General features: G+C 44.4%; 1 protein-coding gene across 1 annotated transcript in view; it reads left to right on the top strand.

Moving 5' to 3' along the window:
- baiap3 (BAI1 associated protein 3) overlaps nt 1-20,619 on the top strand; it is a 222,272-nt gene that overhangs the window by 137,570 nt on the left and 64,083 nt on the right. The window lies entirely within an intron of this gene.

The raw sequence follows: 20,619 nt of genomic DNA, 5'->3' as shown, positions 1-20,619 counted from the left end.
GCCGATCACTCCTCAGTATAGATCACACACATCACTATACAACAGGAGCCGATCACTCCTCAGTATAGATCACATACATCACTATACAACAGGAGTCGATCACTCCTCAGTATAGTTCACTCATCACTATACAACAGGACCCAGACACTCCTCAGTATAGATCACACCCATCACTATACAACAGGACACAGACACTCCTCAGTATAGGTCATACCCATCACTATACAACAGGACCCAGACACTCCTCAGTATAGATCACACCCATCACTGTACAACAGGACCCAGACACTCCTCGGTATAGATCACACACATCACTATACAACAGGACCCAGACACTCCTCAGTATAGATCACATACATCACTATACAACAGGACCCAGACACTCCTCAGTATAGATCACACACATCACTATACAACAGGACCCAGACACTCCTCAGTATAGATCACATACATCACTATACAACAGGAGCCGATCACTCCTCAGTACAGATCACACCCATCACTATACAATAGGAGCTGATCACTGCTCAGTATAGATCACACTCATCACTATACAACAGGAGCCGATCACTCCTCAGTATAGATCACACACATCACTATACAACAGGAGCCGATCACTCCTCAGTATAGATCACATACATCACTATACAACAGGAGTCGATCACTCCTCAGTATAGTTCACTCATCACTATACAACAGGACCCAGACACTCCTCAGTATAGATCACACCCATCACTATACAACAGGACACAGACACTCCTCAGTATAGGTCATACCCATCACTATACAACAGGACCCAGACACTCCTGAGTATAGATCACACCCATCACTGTACAACAGGACCCAGACACTCCTCGGTATAGATCACACACATCACTATACAACAGGACCCAGACACTCCTCAGTATAGATCACATACATCACTATACAACAGGACCCAGACACTCCTCAGTATAGATCACACACATCACTATACAACAGGACCCAGACACTCCTCAGTATAGATCACATACATCACTATACAACAGGAGCCGATCACTCCTCAGTACAGATCACACCCATCACTATACAACAGGAGCTGATCACTGCTCAGTATAGATCACACTCATCACTATACAACAGGAGCCGATCACTCCTCAGTATAGATCACGTACATCACTATACAACAGGAGCCGATCACTCCTCAGTATAGTTCACACTCATCACTATACAAGGGGACCCAGACACTCCTCAGTATAGATCACACTCATCACTATACAAGAGGACCCAGACACTCCTCAGTATAGATCACACCCATCACTATACAACAGGACACAGACACTCCTCAGTATAGATCACATACATCACTATACAACAGGACCCAGACACTCCTCAGTATAGATCATACCCATCACTATACAACAGGACCCAGACACTCCTCAGTATAGATCACATACATCACTATACAACAGGACCCAGACACTCCTCAGTATAGGTCATACCCATCACTATACAACAGGACCCAGACACTCCTCAGTATAGATCACATACATCACTATACAACAGGACCCAGACACTCCTCAGTATATATCACATACATCACTATACAACAGGACCCAGACACTCCTCAGTATAGATCACATACATCACTATACAACAGGACCCAGACACTCCTCAGTATAGATCACATACATCACTGTACAACAGGACCCAGACACTCCTCAGTATAGATCACACCCATCACTATACAACAGGACCCAGACACTCCTCAGTATAGATCACACACATCACTATACAACAGGACCCAGACACTCCTCAGTATAGATCACATACATCACTATACAACAGGACCCAGACACTCCTGAATATAGACCACGCTCATCACTATACAACAGGAGCCGATCACTCCTCAGTATAGATCACACCCATCACTATACAACAGGACCCAGACACTCCTCAGTATAGATCACACTCATCACTATACAACAGGACCCAGTCACTCCTCAGTGTAGATCACACCCATCACTGTACAACAGGACCCAGACACTCCTCAGTATAGATCATACCCATCACTATACAACAGGACCCAGACACTCCTCAGTATAGATCACACCCATCACTATACAACAGGACCCAGACACTCCTCAGTATAGATCACACCCATCACTATACAACAGGACCCAGACACTCATCAATATAGATCAGACCCATCACTATACAACAGGACCCAGACACTCCTCAGCATAGATCACACCCATCACTGTACTACAGGAGCCGATCACTCCTCAGTATAGATCACACCCATCACTATGCAACAGGACCCAGACACTCCTCAGTATAGATCACACTCATCACTATACAACAGGAGCCGATCACTCCTCAGCATAGATCACACTCATCACTATACAACAGGACCCAGACACTCCTCAGTATAGATCACACTCATCACTATACAACAGGAGCCGATCACTCCTCAGTATAGATCACACCCATCACTATACAACAGGACCCAGACACTCCTCAGTATAGATCATACCCATCACTATACAACAGGAGCCAATCACTCCTCAGCCTAGATCACACCCATCACTATACAACAGGAGCCGATCACTCCTCAGTATAGATCACACCCATCACTATACAACCGGACCCAGACACTCCTCAGTATAGATCACACCCATCACTGTACAACAGGAGCCGATCACTCCTCAGCATAGATCACACCCATCACTGTACAACAGGAGCCGATCACTCCTCAGTATAGATCACACCCATCACTATACAAAAGGACCCAGAAACTCCCCAGTATAGATCATATCCATCACTATACAACAGGAGCCGATCGCTCCTCAGTATAGATCACACCCATCACTATATAACAGGAGCCGGACTCTCCACAGCATAGATCACACACATCACTATACAACAGCACCCGGACACTCCTCACTACAGATCACGCTCATCACTATACAACAGGAGCCGATCACTCCTCAGTATAGATCACACACATCACTATACAACAGGAGCCGATCACTCCTCAGTATAGTTCACACTCATCACTATACAAGAGGACCCAGACACTCCTCAGTATAGATCACACTCATCACTATTCAAGAGGACCCAGACACTCCTCAGTATAGATCACACCCATCACTATACAACAGGACCCAGACACTCATCAATATAGATCAGACCCATCACTATACAACAGGACCCAGACACTCCTCAGCATAGATCACACCCATCACTGTACTACAGGAGCCGATCACTCCTCAGTATAGATCACACCCATCACTATGCAACAGGACCCAGACACTCCTCAGTATAGATCACACTCATCACTATACAACAGGAGCCGATCACTCCTCAGCATAGATCACACTCATCACTATACAACAGGACCCAGACACTCCTCAGTATAGATCACATACATCACTATACAACAGGACCCAGACACTCCTCAGTATAGATCACATACATCACTATACAACAGGACCCAGACACTCCTCAGTATAGATCACACTCATCACTATACAACAGGAGCCGATCACTCCTCAGTATAGATCACACTCATCAGTAAACAACAGGACCCAGACACTCCTCAGTATAGATCACACCCATCGCTGTACAACAGCACCCAGACACTCCTCTGTATAGATCACACCCATCACTATGCAACAGGACCCAGAATCTCCTCAGTATAGATCACATACATCACTATACAACAGGACCCAGACACTCCACAGTATAGATCACACCCATCACTATACAACAGGACCCAGAAACTCCTCAGTATAGATCACATACATCACTATACAACAGGACCCAGACACTCCTCAGTATAGATCACACTCATCACTATACAACAGGACCCAGACACTCCTCAGTATAGATCACACTCATCGGTATACAACAGGACCCAGACACTCCTCAGTATAGATCACACTCATCACTATACAACAGAACCCAGACACTCCTCAGTATAGATCACACACATCACTATACAACAGGACCCAGACACTCCTCGGTATAGATCACACTCATCACTACACAACAGGACCCAGACAATCCTCAGTATAGATCACACACATCACTATACAACAGGACCCAGACACTCCTCAGTATAGATCACACTCATCTCTATACAACAGGACCCAGTCACTCCTCAGTATAGATCACACCCATCACTATACAACAGGACCCAGACACTCCTCAGTATAGATCACATACATCACTATACAACAGGACCCAGACACTCCTCAGTATAGATCACATACATCACTATACAACAGGACCCAGACATTCCTCGGTATAGATCACACTCATCACTATACAACAGGACCCAGACACTCCTCAGTATAGATCACACCCATCGCTGTACAACAGGACCCAGACACTCCTCGGTATAGATCACACACATCACTATACAACAGGACCCAGACACTCCTCAGTATAGATCACACCCATCACTATACAACAGGACCCAGACACTCCTCGGTATAGATCACACTCATCACTATATAACAGGACCCAGACACTCCTCAGTATAGATCACATACATCACTATACAACAGGACCAAGACACTCCTCAGTATAGATCACATACATCACTATACAACAGGTCCCAGACACTCCTCAGTATAGATCACACTCATCACTATACAACAGGAGCCGATCACTCCTCAGTATAGAACACACTCATCACTATACAACAGGAGCCGATCACTGCTCAGTATAGATCACATTCATCACTATACAACAGGGGCCGATCACTCCTCAGTATAGATCACACCCATCACTATACAATAGGAGCTGATCACTGCTCAGTATAGATCACACTCATCACTATACAACAGGAGCCGATCACTCCTCAGTATAGATCACACACATCACTATACAACAGGAGCCGATCACTCCTCAGTATAGATCACATACATCACTATACAACAGGAGTCGATCACTCCTCAGTATAGTTCACTCATCACTATACAACAGGACCCAGACACTCCTCAGTATAGATCACACCCATCACTATACAACAGGACACAGACACTCCTCAGTATAGGTCATACCCATCACTATACAACAGGACCCAGACACTCCTCAGTATAGATCACACCCATCACTGTACAACAGGACCCAGACACTCCTCGGTATAGATCACACACATCACTATACAACAGGACCCAGACACTCCTCAGTATAGATCACATACATCACTATACAACAGGACCCAGACACTCCTCAGTATAGATCACACACATCACTATACAACAGGACACAGACACTCCTCAGTATAGATCACATACATCACTATACAACAGGAGCCGATCACTCCTCAGTACAGATCACACCCATCACTATACAATAGGAGCTGATCACTGCTCAGTATAGATCACACTCATCACTATACAACAGGAGCCGATCACTCCTCAGTATAGATCACACACATCACTATACAACAGGAGCCGATCACTCCTCAGTATAGATCACATACATCACTATACAACAGGAGTCGATCACTCCTCAGTATAGTTCACTCATCACTATACAACAGGACCCAGACACTCCTCAGTATAGATCACACCCATCACTATACAACAGGACACAGACACTCCTCAGTATAGGTCATACCCATCACTATACAACAGGACCCAGACACTCCTCAGTATAGATCACACCCATCACTGTACAACAGGACCCAGACACTCCTCGGTATAGATCACACACATCACTATACAACAGGACCCAGACACTCCTCAGTATAGATCACATACATCACTATACAACAGGACCCAGACACTCCTCAGTATAGATCACACACATCACTATACAACAGGACCCAGACACTCCTCAGTATAGATCACATACATCACTATACAACAGGAGCCGATCACTCCTCAGTACAGATCACACCCATCACTATACAACAGGAGCTGATCACTGCTCAGTATAGATCACACTCATCACTATACAACAGGAGCCGATCACTCCTCAGTATAGATCACGTACATCACTATACAACAGGAGCCGATCACTCCTCAGTATAGTTCACACTCATCACTATACAAGGGGACCCAGACACTCCTCAGTATAGATCACACTCATCACTATACAAGAGGACCCAGACACTCCTCAGTATAGATCACACCCATCACTATACAACAGGACACAGACACTCCTCAGTATAGATCACATACATCACTATACAACAGGACCCAGACACTCCTCAGTATAGATCATACCCATCACTATACAACAGGACCCAGACACTCCTCAGTATAGATCACATACATCACTATACAACAGGACCCAGACACTCCTCAGTATAGGTCATACCCATCACTATACAACAGGACCCAGACACTCCTCAGTATAGATCACATACATCACTATACAACAGGACCCAGACACTCCTCAGTATATATCACATACATCACTATACAACAGGACCCAGACACTCCTCAGTATAGATCACATACATCACTATACAACAGGACCCAGACACTCCTCAGTATAGATCACATACATCACTGTACAACAGGACCCAGACACTCCTCAGTATAGATCACACCCATCACTATACAACAGGACCCAGACACTCCTCAGTATAGATCACACACATCACTATACAACAGGACCCAGACACTCCTCAGTATAGATCACATACATCACTATACAACAGGACCCAGACACTCCTGAATATAGACCACGCTCATCACTATACAACAGGAGCCGATCACTCCTCAGTATAGATCACACCCATCACTATACAACAGGACCCAGACACTCCTCAGTATAGATCACACTCATCACTATACAACAGGACCCAGTCACTCCTCAGTGTAGATCACACCCATCACTGTACAACAGGACCCAGACACTCCTCAGTATAGATCATACCCATCACTATACAACAGGACCCAGACACTCCTCAGTATAGATCACACCCATCACTATACAACAGGACCCAGACACTCCTCAGTATAGATCACACCCATCACTATACAACAGGACCCAGACACTCATCAATATAGATCAGACCCATCACTATACAACAGGACCCAGACACTCCTCAGCATAGATCACACCCATCACTGTACTACAGGAGCCGATCACTCCTCAGTATAGATCACACCCATCACTATGCAACAGGACCCAGACACTCCTCAGTATAGATCACACTCATCACTATACAACAGGAGCCGATCACTCCTCAGCATAGATCACACTCATCACTATACAACAGGACCCAGACACTCCTCAGTATAGATCACACTCATCACTATACAACAGGAGCCGATCACTCCTCAGTATAGATCACACCCATCACTATACAACAGGACCCAGACACTCCTCAGTATAGATCATACCCATCACTATACAACAGGAGCCAATCACTCCTCAGCCTAGATCACACCCATCACTATACAACAGGAGCCGATCACTCCTCAGTATAGATCACACCCATCACTATACAACCGGACCCAGACACTCCTCAGTATAGATCACACCCATCACTGTACAACAGGAGCCGATCACTCCTCAGTATAGATCACACACATCACTATACAACAGGACCAAGACACTCCTCAGTATAGATCACATACATCACTATACAACAGGTCCCAGACACTCCTCAGTATAGATCACACTCATCACTATACAACAGGAGCCGATCACTCCTCAGTATAGAACACACTCATCACTATACAACAGGAGCCGATCACTGCTCAGTATAGATCACATTCATCACTATACAACAGGGGCCGATCACTCCTCAGTATAGATCACACCCATCACTATACAATAGGAGCTGATCACTGCTCAGTATAGATCACACTCATCACTATACAACAGGAGCCGATCACTCCTCAGTATAGATCACACACATCACTATACAACAGGAGCCGATCACTCCTCAGTATAGATCACATACATCACTATACAACAGGAGTCGATCACTCCTCAGTATAGTTCACTCATCACTATACAACAGGACCCAGACACTCCTCAGTATAGATCACACCCATCACTATACAACAGGACACAGACACTCCTCAGTATAGGTCATACCCATCACTATACAACAGGACCCAGACACTCCTCAGTATAGATCACACCCATCACTGTACAACAGGACCCAGACACTCCTCGGTATAGATCACACACATCACTATACAACAGGACCCAGACACTCCTCAGTATAGATCACATACATCACTATACAACAGGACCCAGACACTCCTCAGTATAGATCACACACATCACTATACAACAGGACCCAGACACTCCTCAGTATAGATCACATACATCACTATACAACAGGAGCCGATCACTCCTCAGTACAGATCACACCCATCACTATACAATAGGAGCTGATCACTGCTCAGTATAGATCACACTCATCACTATACAACAGGAGCCGATCACTCCTCAGTATAGATCACACACATCACTATACAACAGGAGCCGATCACTCCTCAGTATAGATCACATACATCACTATACAACAGGAGTCGATCACTCCTCAGTATAGTTCACTCATCACTATACAACAGGACCCAGACACTCCTCAGTATAGATCACACCCATCACTATACAACAGGACACAGACACTCCTCAGTATAGGTCATACCCATCACTATACAACAGGACCCAGACACTCCTCAGTATAGATCACACCCATCACTGTACAACAGGACCCAGACACTCCTCGGTATAGATCACACACATCACTATACAACAGGACCCAGACACTCCTCAGTATAGATCACATACATCACTATACAACAGGACCCAGACACTCCTCAGTATAGATCACACACATCACTATACAACAGGACCCAGACACTCCTCAGTATAGATCACATACATCACTATACAACAGGAGCCGATCACTCCTCAGTACAGATCACACCCATCACTATACAACAGGAGCTGATCACTGCTCAGTATAGATCACACTCATCACTATACAACAGGAGCCGATCACTCCTCAGTATAGATCACGTACATCACTATACAACAGGAGCCGATCACTCCTCAGTATAGTTCACACTCATCACTATACAAGGGGACCCAGACACTCCTCAGTATAGATCACACTCATCACTATACAAGAGGACCCAGACACTCCTCAGTATAGATCACACCCATCACTATACAACAGGACACAGACACTCCTCAGTATAGATCACATACATCACTATACAACAGGACCCAGACACTCCTCAGTATAGATCATACCCATCACTATACAACAGGACCCAGACACTCCTCAGTATAGATCACATACATCACTATACAACAGGACCCAGACACTCCTCAGTATAGGTCATACCCATCACTATACAACAGGACCCAGACACTCCTCAGTATAGATCACATACATCACTATACAACAGGACCCAGACACTCCTCAGTATATATCACATACATCACTATACAACAGGACCCAGACACTCCTCAGTATAGATCACATACATCACTATACAACAGGACCCAGACACTCCTCAGTATAGATCACATACATCACTGTACAACAGGACCCAGACACTCCTCAGTATAGATCACACCCATCACTATACAACAGGACCCAGACACTCCTCAGTATAGATCACACACATCACTATACAACAGGACCCAGACACTCCTCAGTATAGATCACATACATCACTATACAACAGGACCCAGACACTCCTGAATATAGACCACGCTCATCACTATACAACAGGAGCCGATCACTCCTCAGTATAGATCACACCCATCACTATACAACAGGACCCAGACACTCCTCAGTATAGATCACACTCATCACTATACAACAGGACCCAGTCACTCCTCAGTGTAGATCACACCCATCACTGTACAACAGGACCCAGACACTCCTCAGTATAGATCATACCCATCACTATACAACAGGACCCAGACACTCCTCAGTATAGATCACACCCATCACTATACAACAGGACCCAGACACTCCTCAGTATAGATCACACCCATCACTATACAACAGGACCCAGACACTCATCAATATAGATCAGACCCATCACTATACAACAGGACCCAGACACTCCTCAGCATAGATCACACCCATCACTGTACTACAGGAGCCGATCACTCCTCAGTATAGATCACACCCATCACTATGCAACAGGACCCAGACACTCCTCAGTATAGATCACACTCATCACTATACAACAGGAGCCGATCACTCCTCAGCATAGATCACACTCATCACTATACAACAGGACCCAGACACTCCTCAGTATAGATCACACTCATCACTATACAACAGGAGCCGATCACTCCTCAGTATAGATCACACCCATCACTATACAACAGGACCCAGACACTCCTCAGTATAGATCATACCCATCACTATACAACAGGAGCCAATCACTCCTCAGCCTAGATCACACCCATCACTATACAACAGGAGCCGATCACTCCTCAGTATAGATCACACCCATCACTATACAACCGGACCCAGACACTCCTCAGTATAGATCACACCCATCACTGTACAACAGGAGCCGATCACTCCTCAGCATAGATCACACCCATCACTGTACAACAGGAGCCGATCACTCCTCAGTATAGATCACACCCATCACTATACAAAAGGACCCAGAAACTCCCCAGTATAGATCATATCCATCACTATACAACAGGAGCCGATCGCTCCTCAGTATAGATCACACCCATCACTATATAACAGGAGCCGGACTCTCCACAGCATAGATCACACACATCACTATACAACAGCACCCGGACACTCCTCACTACAGATCACGCTCATCACTATACAACAGGAGCCGATCACTCCTCAGTATAGATCACACACATCACTATACAACAGCACCCAGACACTCCTCAGTATAGATCACACTCATCACTACACAACAGGACCCAGACACTCCTCAGTATAGATCACACACATCACTATACAACAGGACCCAGACACTCCTCAGTATAGATCACACACATCACTATACAACAGGACCCAGACACTCCTCAGTATAGATCACACACATCACTATACAACAGGAGCCGATCACTCCTCAGCATAGATCACACCCATCACTATACAACAGGAGCCGATCACTCCTCAGTATAGATCACACCCATCACTATACAAAAGGACCCAGAAACTCCCCAGTATAGATCATATCCATCACTATACAACAGGAGCCGATCACTCCTCAGTATAGATCACACCCATCACTATATAACAGGAGCCGGACTCTCCACAGCATAGATCACACACATCACTATACAACAGCACCCAGCCACTCCTCAGTATAGATCACACCGATCACTATACAACAGCACCCAGACACTCCTCAGTATAGATCACATACATCACTATACAACAGGACCCAGACACTCCTCACTACAGATCACGCTCATCACTATACAACAGGAGCCGATCACTCCTCAGTATAGATCACACACATCACTATACAACAGGACCCAGACACTCCTCAGCATAGATCACACCGATCACTGTACAACAGCACCCAGACATTCCTCAGTATAGATCACACTCATCACTATACAACAGGACCCAGACACTCCTCAGTATAGATCACACACATCACTATACAACAGGACCCAGACACTCCTCAGTATAGATCACACACATCACTATACAACAGGAGCCGATCACTCCTCAGCATAGATCACACCCATCACTATACAACAGGAGCCGATCACTCCTCAGTATAGATCACACCCATCACTGTACAACAGGAGCCGATCACTCCTCAGTATAGATCACACCCATCACTGTACAACAGGAGCCGATCACTCCTCAGTATAGATCACACCCATCACTATACAAAAGGACCCAGAAACTCCCCAGTATAGATCATATCCATCACTATACAACAGGAGCCGATCACTCCTCAGTATAGATCACACCCATCACTACACAACAGCACCCAGACACTCCTCAGTATAGATCACACCCATCGCTGTACAACAGCACCCAGACATTCCTCAGTATAGATCACACACATCACTATACAACAGGACCCAGACACTCCTCAGTATAGATCACACCCATCGCTGTACAACAGCACCCAGACATTCCTCAGTATAGATCACACCCATCACTATACAACAGGTCCCAGACACTCCTCAGTATAGATCATACCCATCACTATACAACAGGACCCAGATACTCCTCAGTATAGATCACACTCATCACTATACAACAGTACCCAGACACTCCTCAGTATAGATCAGACCATCACTGTACAACAGGACCCAGACACTCCTCAGTATAGATCACACCCATCACTATACAACAGGAGCCGATCACTCCTCAGTATAGATCACACCCATCACTATACAACAGGAGCCGATCACTCCTCAGTATAGATCACACTCATCACTATACAACAGTAGCCGATCACTCCTCAGTATAGATCACACTCATCACTATACAACAGGAGCCGATCACTCCTCAGTATAGATCACACCCATCACTATACAACAGGAGCCGATCACTCCTCAGTATAGATCACACCCATCACTATACAACAGGAGCCGATCACTCCTCAGTGTAGATCACACTCATCACTATACAACAGGAGCCGATCACTCCTCAGTATAGATCACACTCATCACCATACAACAGGAGCCAATCACTCCTCAGTATAGGTCACATCCATCACTTCCCACAGTGCAAGGATGTGTCACACCATTTAGAAGGGACACTATTCTGCCATTGTCTGGTCAAAAGTGGATCTATTTTATCCCCCAGTGAAAGACATTTGCCACAGTTCTGTTCAATTCTTTAATCTTTGCAACATTCTTTGCAATTTTATGCTTAAGCATTTGGCCATGTTGGACATCAGTATCAATCCCGTAATCTAAACCGTTTCTAAATGCACTTACCAGCATTGATGCAATGAGGCATATCCTGATCATTTGACAGCCTACCCATTATCTGCCTAGAAGGGTCAACAACTTTCCTTCAATTCCATGAGCTTTTCTATCCTGAGCGATGTCGTTAAATGTAGCCTGTAAATCCCTATGAATAAAATCGATAGACTTCCCTTTGTTCACAGCCTTAGTTATTTCTTCAGGAACCTACATCTGCGCCACGGACACAAGTTGCCCATTCCACACATCTCTGCCAGGTCTCTCTGAGCAATTCAAAGTGCTTAGTGTAATCAGTCACTACATTTCACTACCAACACGCAGTTCCCTGTCCCTCTCCCCTACCCGGCTTCCCATCACTTTCAAGCTGCTGGCTGCTCACCCCAAAGATACCTGAGCTCTCCCCAAAAGTTGTGGGAAATCTGTCCACACAGTCCTGCCAGATCACAGTCTCCTGCAATCAGATCAACCATTTACTCGTTGTGAATTCATTTACCACCATGACTGCCTTTAGACTCATGGGGTCTCTGTCTCCCCCACATTGACCCTAAATCCACAGTCACTATCTCTGTCACCCACCGGCCATAAACCCACAGGATCATCCCACACAAGCAGCCTTCAAGCACGATCTGTTCCCTAACCTCCTCTACCACTGAAAACTAATCTGGTTTCTCGCTTCCCTCTCCTTGGGCAATTCCTCAGACCTGAAATGTTAACTGCATCTCCTCCCACAGATGCGTCTGATCGGCCAGTATTTTCATTGTATATTTCACACACCCACCGGCCAACTCCCAATACAGTTACTGTGTTCTGATCTCTGTCTTAGCTGCAAGATTGCCCAGTGGTCAGTGGGAATGAATCAAGGATATTTTACTTGGAAGGTGTAAAATCAACCCTGACTTGTGAGAATCCCTGCCTCACAGAGAGGAGAAGCTATATTGCGAATGGCATTGAGAAGCCGAGTGTAAACGGCACCATCTCACAAACTCCCCACCTGAGGCAGCCATGGTGAGCCTCTCGCTAGATGAACTGGCCCCATCAGAGCTTGCAGGCTTGTAGTGGAAACAGGTCGCTCTCAACGCCCAAGGATCTGCCCAAGCTGAGGAACTGCATCACTTCCTGACAACTTGGGCTAATGGTCCGTAATTCTTCATTTTTACTCTCCCCTCATTTTTCAACAGCAGGCTGATATACGTAGTTACCTAATCTAAATGATTGCTCTTCAACTGAGAGAATTTTGGATGATTATGCATTAATCATCTGAAGTTTCCTTTAACACCCTGAGATTATTACCACCCGCTCCTGGGAATTTGTCATTCCTTATTGATGAAATGGTAGAGCACACTTGATGGGCCAAATGGCCTGATTCTGCTCCTATATCTTATGGTCTTGTAATTATTTATTTTAATTAGTGAGACAGTGCGAAGTAGACTTTTCTGGCCCTTTGAGCCGCACTGCCCCAGCAACCCCCAACAAACCCGATTAACCCCAACCTAAACGCAGGACTAATTGGCCTAACCACTACGTCTTTGGACTGTGGGAGGAAACCAGAGAACCTGGAGGAAATCTACACATTCGATGGGGAGGACGTACAGAGACTCCTTTCATAACAGCCTCCAGAATTGAACTTTGAACTCTCAAACGCCCCAATCTGCAATAGCGTCGCACAAACCACAACAGTTTCAGTTCTTTCCTTCAACCCCTCCAACTTTGCTTATGGTCACTTTGGGTGACTGACTGTTAGTTTCCTTTGATGACTGAGGGTTGCTCTCTTCTCCTGCTATAAATACTGGAAAAAAATCTACCACTTCTTTATTTAACCTGCTGTATGAGTTATCCATTGTTATGGACCCCACATTGACGCTGGCTACTCCCATCTTCCTGATATAAGAATAGAAATCTTTGTTTGATTTTGATGTTCTTTTCACATGACTTCATGTTGCTTCGTACCCTTCCCAGTTTCTCAGATTGACACCAGTCTTTAACACATTGCCTGCTTTATTTTAACTTTATGCTGACCATCCACATTCCACAAGGGTTTGGTTTCACATCCAGGACTCTTGTGAATTGATTGGTATAAAACTATTCTGAATACAACACGGAACATAGAACGGAAGAGAACAGGAACAAGCACTTCAGCCCATAATGTTGTACTGAACTAATGAACTAAGGCCATAAGATATAGGAGCATAATTAGGCCATTCAGTCCATCGTGTCCATTCTGGCATTCGATCATGGCTGAGTACTTTTCTCTCTCAACCCTATTCTCCTGCTTCTCCCCATAATCTTTGATACCCTTACTAATCAAAAACCTATCAAGCTCCATTTTAAATGCACCCAATGACTTTGCCACCATAGGCATATGTGGCAATGAATTCCACAGATTCTCTGGCTAAAGAAGTTCCTCCTCATCTCTGTTCTAAAGGGACGTTCTTCTATTCTGAGGCTGTGCTCTCCGGTCCTAGACTCGTCTACTATACGAGTCCATGTCCAGTCTATCCAGGCCTTTTGATATTTGGTAGGTTTCAGTGAGATCCCCTTTCATTATTCTAAATTCTCTTTGTGAATAAAGGCCTAGAGCCATCAAACACTCCTCATATGTTAACCCTTTCTTTCCTGGGATCATTTTTGTAAATTCCCCCCGGACCCTCTCGAAGGGCAGCAGACCCTTCCTTAGATAAGGGACCCAAAACAGTTCACAACTCTCCAAATGTGGTCTGACCAATGCCTCTTATAGTCCCAGCATCACATCCTTGCTTTTATATTCTAGTCCTCTCAAAATGAACGCTACCATTCTATTTCTTACTACCAATTCAACCTCTAAGTTAACTTTAGGGAATCCTGCACTCGGATCCCAAGTCCCTTTGTACGTCAGATTCCTGAATTTGCCCCTTGCTTAGTGAATAGACTGTTCATTTACTCTTTCTACCAAAGTGCATAACCACACACATCCCTACACTGTATTCCATCTCCCACTCTATTGCCCATTCTCGTCATCAGCCCAGGTCCTTCTGCAGAATTCCTGCTTCTTCAACACTAACAAGTGAAAACCTGCCGATGCTGGAAATCCAAGCAACGCACACAGAATGCCGGGCAGCGTCTGTGGGAAAGAGTAAACAGTTGACATTTCGGGCCGGGACTTTTCATCAGAACCAGAGAGAAAGATGAGAGGTGAGGGAGTAAGTAGGTGGGTGGTGGGTAGGAAAGAATACAAGGTAGTAGAGTGACAGGTGAAACCAGGAGAGGTGAAGTAGAGAGCTGGGAAGTCGATTGGTGAAAGAGATAAAAGGCTGGAGAAGGAGAATCAGATAGGAACAGACAGAAGGCCATGGAGGAAAGGGAAGGGGAGGAGCACCAGAGGGAGGAGATGGGCAGGTAAGGTGAGAGAGGGGAATGGGAATGAGGAATGGTGAAGGGGGGGGGGGGCAACTACCAGAAGTTCAAGAAATCGATATTCATGCCATCAGCTTTGAGGCTACCCAGACAGAATATAAGGTGTTGCTCCCCCAGCCTGAGTGTGGCTTCATCACAGCAGTAGAGGAGGCCATGAACTGACATGTTGGAATGGGAATGGGAAGTGGAATTAAATGGGTAGCCACCAGGCGATCCCTCTTTTTCTGGCGAACGGAGCGTAGGTAATCGGCAAGGCGGTCTCCCAATCTACACTGGGTCTCGCAGATATACAGGAGGCCACACTTCAACACTCCCTCAACACTACCCGCCCCTCCTCTTATCTTTGTGTTATCCTCAACCATAGACACAAAGCCATCAATTCCATCATCTAGATCATTAACATTTAACGTGAAAAGAAGTGGAGCCAACAGCAGTCCCTGCAGAACACCACTGAAGGTACACTTTGTTCCCACTCTTTACTTTCTGCCAGTCAGCGAATCTTTCATTGGTGCTCGTACAGTATATATCCTGTAGAATGTCTTGTTAGCAGCCTCATGTGTGGCACCTTGCCAAAGGCCTTCTGGAAATCTAAGTGGGCAACATCCACTGACTCTCCTTTGGCTGTCCTGTCTGTTATTTCCTCAAAGAATTCTAACAGATTTGTCAGGCAAGAGTTTCCCCTAAGAAAACCATGCTGACTTCGACCCATTTTACCATGTGCCTCCAAGTACCCCGAAACCACTTCCTTAATCATGGACTCTAACATCTTACCAGCCACTGAAGCCAGGCTGGGTAGCTTGTAATACCCTGCCTTTTGTCTCTCTGCCTTCTTAAAAGTGGAGTGATATTTGCAATTTTCCAGTCCTCCAGAGCCATTCCAGAATCTAGTGATTCTTGAAAGATCAATCTTAATGCCTTCACAATCTCTCCAGCTACCTCTTTCAGAACCCTGGGCTATATTCCGTGCAGTCCAGGTGACTTACCTATCTTCATACCTTTCAGCTTCCCAAGCACCTTCTCACATAGTAATAGCAACTACATGCATTTCTGCTCCCTGACTTACTCAAATTTCTGGCATGTTTCTGGTGACTTCCACAGTGAAAACTGATGCAAAATACTTATTCAGTTCACCTTTGTTCCCGTTACTACTTCTCCAATGTCTGTTTCCAGTGGATCAATGTCCAGTCTTGTCTCTCTTTTCTTCTTGCTCTATCTGAAAAATAAACCTCTGGTATCCTCTTTCATATCATTGGCTAGCTTATGTTCATATTTCTTCTTTTTTCCCTCCCTATAGCTTGCTTAGTAGCTTTCTGCTGGTTTTGAAAAGCTTCCCACAAAATTTTGTTAGATTGTGTGGCTTTTCTTTTGCTTTCCTGACATCTTTGGCTTTCCCTGTCAGCCACATTTGTCATATCCTACTTTTTGGAATGTTTCTTCTTTAGGATGAACTGATTCCGTGTCTTCTGAATTACACTCAGAAACCCCAGCCATTGCAGCCATCACCCCTGCTGCTGTACCTTCCAATCAGGCCAGATCCTCTCTCATGACTCTGTAGTTACATTTCCTCAATTGTGATACGAACACATCCAATTTTAGCTTTTGCTTTTCAGACTTCAAAGTGGATTCTATCACATTTTGGTCACTGTCTCCTAAGGGTGCCTTTGCCTTAAGCTCCCTAATTAAACCTGGTTCATTGCACAACACCAAATCGAGAATTTGCTTCTCTCTACTGAGCTTGACCATAAGCTGCTCTAAAAAGCCGTTTCTTGGGCATTCCATATTTTTTTCTCTTGGGATCCAGTATCTGCCTGATTTTTTCCAAATATCTAACTGATCTAATCCATTCTGCCTACACTAACCCTGCACTCCCTGTACATTCACATATCTATCGAACAACCTCCTTTAATTATTCTGTTGCATTTCCACCACCTTCCCAGGCATCGCATTGTAAGCATCAGTCACAATCTGTGTGAAGCAATTGCCCTACTCTGCACATCTCATTTCACCTTACTCCCTCCTATCTTCAAAATTTTAGCCCTGGGACAAAGATACCAGCTGCCTATGACAGGAAATGAAGAGGAAGCTTGACCTAAAATCAGAGGAGCAGTGATGAATTAGTGGTGATCAAGAACTTTAATAATATTCTGAAAGTAACAAGCCACAAGGGGCCACAGAACATGAGAGAACAAATACTAAACACAACAGGCTATAAGGAAGTTGAAAGCTAGGAGTAATTGAATGAGTCCAGCCAGTTTAATGAGTGAACAAGGACTGTGGATGAGAGCTAGGGTTAAATAGGCTGCCGGTGATGTGTTTGAAAAGTGTCAAGGGACTCCTGTTAGTTGGTGGGATACTGGGAGGTGCCTGCAGGCAAAACAATCTGTGCTTTTCATAATTTTATAACTTTCTATCAGCTTTCCCCTCAACCTCCAACATTCTAGAGGAAAAAGCCATGTTTGTCCGACCTCTCCTTCTAATACTTGCCCTCTAATCCAGGCAACATCCTGGTAAACCTCTTCTGCACTCTCTCCAAAGACCCCACTTCATTCCCATAATATGGCAACCAGAACTAAATGTTATAAATTTGTAAAGCTGAAATGCAACTTTGCGACTCTTGAACTTGGTGCCTCGAATAATAAAGGCAAGTATGCCAAATACCTTCTTTACCACCCTATCAACCTGTGCAGTCACTTTCAGTGGCGATACCTGTGAACTGCCCCCAGCACACCCTTGACTATGTTGGTTGTTAATGCAAATGACATATTTCACTGTATGTTCCAAAGTACACCTGATAAATCAGCTCGAAGCTTGAATGTTGGAGGTATGGACTTGGAGCCCAAGATCCCTCTATATCATCAGTATACCACTGCACCTTCTCATGCACTTCCCAGTGGCTTCACGTATAAGCAGATTTGTGCAATTCATCGCGAATATCTTCTGCCTCAGCACATGGAAGTCAGTCCTAATCTAATCAGGAATTTTAATAGCTGTTTAATGTCATTAGACCAACTCATACTATAATTACAAGGATTAAATATTAAAATATTCACAGATAGTTAGACTTCTATTCATTACAAAGTACTGTGTGACCTGATCTTTTTCTTTGGGGGAATATGTTGTTGCAGAAGTGTAATCTATGCATTTACTCTACAGACAAGAGTTAATTTACTTATCCCAATCTACAGGAAAGTTAAGCTATACTATTAATAACACACATTTTATTCCTTCTGATTTTACTACTACAAATGAATATTAAATATTTTTCAAATTCTCAATTCTTTCTATTCTTACTAGAACATCTTTGTTTCTTCCCCCAACAATAGTGAGGTTACAACATTAGTCATCAAGTCTGTTCACCCTTCTCTGCCTTTTTATTCTGTTGTTGGTCTGAACCACTGAGCACATCTACATGAAACGCTACTGTAGAAAAGCAGCACCCATTATCAGAGATCCCACCACACAGTTCATGCTCTCTTCCCGCTGATGGTACGGGAGCCTCAGGACTCACACCACCAAGTTCAAAAACAGTTACTATCCCTCAATCATCAAGCTCTAGAATAAAAGGGGATAACTTCATTCAACTTCACTTGTCCCATCATTGAAATGTTTCCACTACCACCAATCTCACTTTCAAGGACTCTCTATCTCATTACCCTCATGTTCTCATTATTTATTGCTATGTATTTATATTTGCATTTCCACAGTTTCCTTTCTCTGGACTCTAGTTGATCTTTCATTGATTCTGCTTATGGTTATAATTCTACAGATTTGCTGAGTCTGCCCACAAGAAAATGTATCTCAGGGTTGTATAAGGTGACATATATTTTTACTTTGATAATAAATTCACTTATTTTGAACTTTTTCCAACTTTTGAGCTTTGAATGTTATAACCTGATATATTTACATCAGTCGAATATCTGATGCTCTCAATTTCAGCTGCTATATCATTCACTTTATGCAAGTGTATCACTCAATATTTATACATGAAGCATTCTCAGAGAACAAAATTGTTTGTATCACCTGCACCAAATTATTTATTTACTCACATATTTCTTATTTCTCTCTCCTAGATTAAAACTTACATCCTTTAATTTCCCTTTGGTATATGTTTCTGATGATTGGCCTCCTTTTGTCCCATAGTTTGCTTTAGATCTACAAATTATGTTAGCTCCTTTCCCTGAGCCTTGCTGCATTCCTGACAAATGGATTCTGGCCCCAGCCTAATTTGGTATGACGGTCCAGTTCCTTCCTGCCCCAGTATTTGTGCCAGAGTTGCATGACGTGAAACAACTTGTGAACTTGCTCAGAACCCTACACGGTGGGCACACACATATATACACTGCAACCAGCAAG

This window comes from Hypanus sabinus, chromosome 9 (assembly GCF_030144855.1).
Source record: "Hypanus sabinus isolate sHypSab1 chromosome 9, sHypSab1.hap1, whole genome shotgun sequence".
In the NCBI taxonomy this organism is placed as follows: domain Eukaryota; kingdom Metazoa; phylum Chordata; class Chondrichthyes; order Myliobatiformes; family Dasyatidae; genus Hypanus; species Hypanus sabinus.
Note: the sequence above shows the minus strand (reverse complement) of the source record. Positions and strands in the feature narration are given on the sequence as shown.